This window comes from Dendrobium catenatum, unplaced genomic scaffold (assembly GCF_001605985.2).
Source record: "Dendrobium catenatum unplaced genomic scaffold, ASM160598v2 fragScaff_scaffold_1408, whole genome shotgun sequence".
NCBI lineage: Eukaryota > Viridiplantae > Streptophyta > Magnoliopsida > Asparagales > Orchidaceae > Dendrobium > Dendrobium catenatum.
In genome coordinates, this window is record NW_021319870.1 from 92,078 (window position 1) to 99,513 (window position 7,436).

The window sequence follows — 7,436 nt, forward strand, 5'->3', positions numbered from 1 at the left end:
GAAGATCTCCAAAATATAATACAATAACCTAAATACAGTTGCTATCAGGAAGCCATGAAATTAGAAATTGGAATTGAGAACAACTACTTTATTATTCATAATTGAAGAAGACAGTATCACTAAAAACATTTTGGTTCATCATCACAATAAAATAAGCACATTTCACAGATGCTCCTTCCTATAATACTTTCAACTAGTAGAGTTAAGTGTAAATAAATGCTCATTTCACCAGTTTGTACCTTTCGACACTACAAGCCCATATTAAAATGTTCAGTTTTTTTCAAATTGCCATATTCAGAGAAAGAATCATGAATCCCCTGGTTACCCAAATTGGCCATCCAAGGGGAGAACAACATTGTCCAAGGCATAACAGGAATCCAACCACTCCAACTGAAGTATTAAAGAACATCTAAATCTAAAATTTTATTAAATAAACTGAAAGCACATAGCTACACAAGTTATTATATCCACTGGTTTCCTAGTAACATAGTTGCACAAAAACCATCCAAGCAGATCTACCTTTGAAAGACGAACCCAGTAAGCCACAATCCATTTCAGAGGTAAGACTTCAATGAAGATATTAATATAAGCTTTTCATCATGGTCCAGGAGACTAGGAGAGCAAAACCCCATATATCAATAAAGCATGAAAACCCTTCCAAAATAATTTAAGCAAATTATAAATTACTTTAAATGAATTTATTTATAAACTATTTTATTAATCTCCTTTAATAAAATATTCTTTTGATCTTGATATAGAAATAATATATAAAGAAAAAGAGCTTATGAGGGAAATTTTAAAAATAATTTAAGAGAGGGTTTAATAAAAAAATTAAGATCTCATCTAAAAAATTAATTATATATACTATCTAACGTATAAATATAACATCATATATTATAATCTTTTTTAAAAGCTTTTCATATATCTATAATAAACTAAAGCAAATCAAATTTGTTAAAGCTTTATAAAATGATCATGATTAAGACATTTTGGTAGCGTTATGCTTTGCTTGAATAAAATTATTGAATATTATAGCATTTTAGAGAGAGATTTTATAGGGAGAACCTCCCAATTTTTAGAGAGAGAATCCACCTTCTATTTTCAAAATTTTCGTTCCTGCTATTAATGGCAGATCTTCTGCTTATGGCGGAGGACCCATCGGCGCCCTATTTCAGTTGCCAGAATCTGACCGATTGTTCTCCATTGGGTTCACATTTGGTAGATTCGCACTCTATTCATAAGAAGACTGCTAAGGATGGTGCTCTGGTGATTAAAGAACCTATTTTTGGTGGTGTGAAGATGTTTTCTCTGATTATGGGTAAAGGTAAACAAGTGGATGAAGATAAGGCATTAAAAATGCCCCGTGATAATGGCAATTTCTCTGTGTCAAATAAACGTAATGATTTCAAAGCATCATCATCATTGGATATGAGTTGGTTGTCATTTGATTTGGTATTATAAATAATAAAGAAAGTTCTCCTGCCTTGAATGTTGTGTTTGATCGATATGATGTTCATGAAAATGCTCAAGTGAATATTTCTAAAAGAAATTTTGTGCTGCAAAATAAAGTTGGTGTAGATGTCACAACATCGAGTAACCCTTGGACTAGATGTCCAAATATTAAAATTAAGTTAATTAAAGATGATTCTATTTTAACTAAGGATGGTATGGCCGTTAAATTTCATGAACCATGTGTGAAAGATAATTATGAAAGATTAAAGTTTTATGTAGTATTGAAGGTGTTTGGATAGAATATTCTAGTTCATGTCATTGTAGAGGAGTTACGTAGGCAGTGGATGCAGTTTGGGAAATTCCATATAACTATTTTGGGTTTAGGTTGTGTCTTATGTTCGTTTTTTTTTTCTTCAGAGGTAAGCCCTAGTTCAAACCTAAAAAAGACTCAAACTCTAACCCTAAACCTAAACCTTAAGAGGAGACCCTTACTTTAATTCTAGCTAATTAAAATTAACCATTGGCCCAAGGTCAAACTCAAGCCCTTCAACTTTAGATTTGAATCAAGCTGACCAACGCTATTTCATGGTCAACTTGACTCATCCTAGATCTATGCTCAACCCTTATCGGCCATGGTTTGACCTAAAAAAATTTCCAAAATTCCCTCAAATGACCCATCTTTGCTTCACATGAATTTAGGTCAACAAAATCACAACCAAACTCCCTCAAACTTAACAATAACTCTCTTAAAGCTCTAAGCTAAAATTGTAGATGACCCAAGCTACTTGGCCTAGTCCAGGTAGATCAAAAGGCTTGACCTGACCCATTTAACATAGTTTACAACCTTTTCAAACAAACCAATATATCATATAGGCTTCCCTAGGTCTCTTAAACGTTCCTAAGACTAGCACTATTAGCTAGCACTACCTAGCTAGAAAAATTAGCCAATGATTCAATTCAAGTTACCCTAGCTCACCCATGCCCATGGAATGACTCAAACCTCTTGGCCAACCCCTATCGAACTTCCCATAACAGCCTTGGCCACCAGAACCACCCCAAATATTGAAATCTTATATAAAGCCCACACTAAATAGTTTATAAATATTCCCTTCTCTAGCCATTTTGGGTTCAAATTTCATTACCAAAACCTCCCCTAATGTGAGAGGAATCATGACTAACCCTTCTTTAGATTTTCATATCCCTCTAAGTGGAAGATTAATTAATTGCATGAGAGAGCTTAATGGGGAAAGAAGATATTTTTATCCACCGCTCCTTGATCCACAATCTCTTTGCAAAAGTTACAAGAAATCCTATAAAAAACTAACCAATACCAAGAATTTCCTTCAAAAAGACCAAACATTTTAATCAAGATCCATTAATTAAGCATATTAGATGAAGAAGAAATTGGTGGATGGCTACTATTCATAGTGGGAGGTGGAAGATGAAAGTAAGAGTCATCCGTTTAATTTAAATGGAATGAATAATGTGGATCAAATCAGATGATATTATATATATTACTCAAAATTATTTATTGATTTGATCATAACTAGATGATCTACAATCTAATGCCTAAGATCAAATTTGATGGCGTAATAGAGACCCACCATAACATAAACAAATGGAGGACCAAGTTAGCCCCGACTTGATTAAATCCAATGTAAAAATTTAATTATTCTAAGAAAACTACTATAACTTTAAATATTTGAAGTAAATTTATTTGTAGGATCAATTTCATAAATAAGGGATTTATGGATTCAACCAAGAATTTAGAAAATAGTAAAAACATAAGGAAAATATTTCTATCAAGTTTTTTATATTATTTTAATAATGTAATAAAACTTAATAAAGAAAATTAACCACTCTATCAAAAAGTGCTTTTATTTGAATAGGATATTTAATAAAGGTGGGTGATATATTTTATTAAATTTTTCAGTGAAGATTATGAGAATACAATTGACTTTAGTGATCTTAGCACCCTAAATGAAAATAAAGATTTTTTATTTTTATCGACATATTAGTAAAATCAAAGTTAAAGAGGCTTTAAAGAAAATAAAGTGTGAAAAATCTTTTGGACCTGATGATGTTCCAATAGAGGTGTGAAAATGCTTAGGAGATAAAGAAATTTCTTAGTTTACTAAACTTTTTAATATTATTTTAAAGACTAAAAAGATGCCAGAAGAGTGAAGAATAAGTTTGTGGATTTCTATTTTTAAGAATAAAGGTGATGCACAATATTTTGCGAATTATAAAAGAATTAAGTTAATGTATCATATTTTAAAATATGGGGGAGAATTATGGAGCATATAGGTTGCGGCATGACACTAACGTTTGTCAAAATCAAATGGATGGTTAAAGTGGATGAATGCATTGGGCTTGTTGTGTGATAGAAAAGTCCCTCTCAAACTTAATAGAAAATTCTATAAGATGGTAGTGAGACCTACAATGCTTTATAGTGTTGAATGTTAGCCATTAAAAGAGAAGCATAACATTAAGTTAAGTGTTGCATAGATGTATTAGGTTTTTTTTTTTCCTTTTAATGCAATTTACATTTCTTCAAAAAAAAAAAAAAAAGTGTTGCATAGAAGAGAATGCTCAGGTGGATGAGTGGATTTACTCTTAAAGACAGGATATGGAATGAGCATACATGTGAAAAGGTTGGAGTAGCTACATTTGAAGAAAAGATTAGAGAGATTAACCTTAGATGGTTTGGTCACATAAAACGATCTCTTTTCGATGACCCGATTAGGAAAGTAGATATATTAAATTTGACTTATGTTATGAAAGGTAGAGGTAGAAGTTAAAGTCTTGGCTAGAAAATTTTAGAAATGAGCTTTCTTTATTAGATTTATATGAGAATTTGACTTTTAACATGATATAATGGAGAAAAATGATTCGTGTAGCCGACCCCACATAGTGGGATACAGGCTTGTTTTTCTTGTTGTTGTTAGAACAAAAGCATGGTATTCTAAACAAAGAGTATATTAAATTAAAAGAGGCACTTAAGGAGTTAGAAAAAGATGCATTAAATTTATAAGAAGATAAACAACAACAACAACAACAACAACATCAAGCCTTTATCCCACTACGTGGGGTCGGCTACATGAATTCTTTTTCTCCATTGTGTCCTATTAAAAGTCAAATTCTCGTTTAAATCTAATAAAAAAAGGTTATTCCTAATATTTTCTAACCAAGTCTTTTTAGGTCTACCCCTACCTTTCTTAACATAAGTCAAATCTAATACCTCTACTCTCCTAACCGGGTCATCGGAAGGCCGCCGTTTTATGTGACCAAACCATCTAAGGCGACTCTCTCTAATCTTATCTTCTACTAGAGCTACTCCAACCTTTTCACGTATATGCTCATTTCGAATCCTATCTCTAAGGGTAAAGCCACTCATCCACCTGAGCATCCTCATCTCTGCCACACTTAACTTAGTATTATGCTTCTCTTTTAATGTCCAACATTCAGCACCATATAGCATTGCAGGCCTCACTACCATCTTATAGAATTTTCCCTTAAGTTTGAGGGGTACATTTCTATCACATAACAAGCCCGATGCATTCCTCCACTTCAACCATCCAACTTAAATTTTGGTTATAATATCCCCATCTATTTCACCATCACTCTGAACAATAGATCCAAGATATCTAAAACGTGTACTCTTATTAATGACTTGATCGCCCAAAGTCACAATCCCCTCACTAGGTCTATTACTACTAAATTACACTCCATATATTCCGTTTTAGATCTACTCAAGCGAAAACCTTTAGACTCTAAGGTTGACCTCCATAATTCAAGTTTACCTTCAACTCCCTCTCTAATCTTATCAACAAGAAGAATATCATCAGCAAAAAGCATACACCAAGGTACATCCTCTTGCAAATGTCTAGTGAGAACATCCATGACTAAAGCAAAAAGATATGGGCTTAAGGCTGATCCTTGATGTAACCCAACCGAAATAGGAAAATACTTGGTCAATCCACCTTGTGTTTGAACAAAAGTAATAGCTCCTGCATACATATCTTTAATGATTTGAATATAAGCATTATTAACTCCTTTCTTTTCAAGAACTCTCCATAGCACTTCTCTTGGAACTTTATCATATGCTTTTTCTAAATCAATAAATATCATATGTAGATCCTCCTTATTTTCTCTATATTTCTCCATCAAACCTCTTAATAAATGTATGGCTTCCATAGTCAACCTACCCGGCATGAATCCAAATTGATTTTGAGAAACATTAGTATCACGCCGCAACCTATGCTCCATAACTCGCTCCCATAGTTTTAAAGTATGACACATTAACTTAATACCTCTATAATTCGCACAATCTTGTGCATCACCTTTATTCTTAAAAATAGGAATTAACATACTCATTCTCCACTCATCTGGCATCTTCTTAGTCTTCAAAATAGTATTAAAAAGTTTAGTAAGCCATGAAATTCCTTCATCTCCTAAGCATTTCCACACCTCTATTGGAATATCATCAGGTCCAACAGCTTTTCCACCCTTCATTTTCTTTAAAGCCTCTCTAACTTCAGTTTTACTAATACGCCGATAAAAACATAAATCTTTATTTTCATCTAGGGTGCTAAGGTCACTATAGTCAATCTTATTATCAGAATCTTCATTAAAAAGTTTAGCAAAATATCTCATCCATCTTTGTTGAATATCATCTTCTAAGAAAAGTATTTTTTGATCTTCATCTTTAATACACTTCACTTGAACTAAATCCTTACTACTCCTATCTCTTTGTTTGGCTAACTTAGACATATAACTTTCTCCCTCCTTAATATATAATATATTATATAAATCATTAAAAGCTAATGACTTTGCATCGCATATTTCTTTCTTAGCATCCTTACGAGCCACTTTATATATTTCCCAATTATCAGAATTTTTAAAATTAAACTAATTTTTATAACAAATCTTCTTATTTTTAATCTTTTCTTGCACATTTGGATTCCACCACCAACTATTTTTACTATTGGGAGCTTTTCCCTTTGATACTCCAAGGACATCTTTTGCAATATTCTTAATATCACTAGCCACTTTTTCCCACATAATATTAGCATCCTCATGCACAGACAAAATCTTAAGATCTAAAATCTTATTTCCAAAAATATTTTTGTTAATATTCTTTAAATGCCCCCATCTAATCCTAAAAAATCGTTTTACTTTATTTTTTATTTTATGCCCCTTTATCTTAAAGTTCAAAACTAATAATCGATGTTAGGTACATAAATTTTTACTCGGAATAACTTTACAATCTTTGCAATCTAAACGATTTAGTTTTCTAATAAGAAAATAGTCAATATGTGTTGTACTATATCCATTTTTATAAGTGATGAGATGCTCATTTTTTTCTTAAATAAGGTATTAGCAATTGAAAAATCATAAGCTAAACAAAAATCCAATATGGTCTAGCCACCTTCATTCGTCGTTCCAAATCCATGGCCACCATGAATGCTTTTAAAATCATTTACCTCTCTACCAACATGTCCATTTAAATCTCCTCCAATAAAAACTCTTTCTTCAAGAGGTATCTTTTGTATTAATTCTTCTAAGTCATACCAAAAATTTAATTTAGAACTCATATCTAAACCTACTTGAGGAGCATAAGCACTTATAATATTAACAATCTTATCATCAATAATAATCTTTAAAGCTATAATTCTATCTCCAATTCTATTAATTTTTATAACATTATGCTTTAAACTCTTATCTATAATAACACATACACCATTTTTAGTACGACTTCTACCCGAATACCAAAGTTTAAATCCTAAACTATCAATTTCCTTAGCCTTCTCACCAACCCATTTAGTTTCCTGAATGCACAAAATATTTAACTTCCTATGAATCATAATATATACTAATTCCATTAATTTTCCTGTAAGGGAACCTATATTCCAAGTTTCTATCCTAATTTTAGTTTCATGGACTAGCTTCTTTGCCCACATCCGTCCTTAATGTGGGACCCC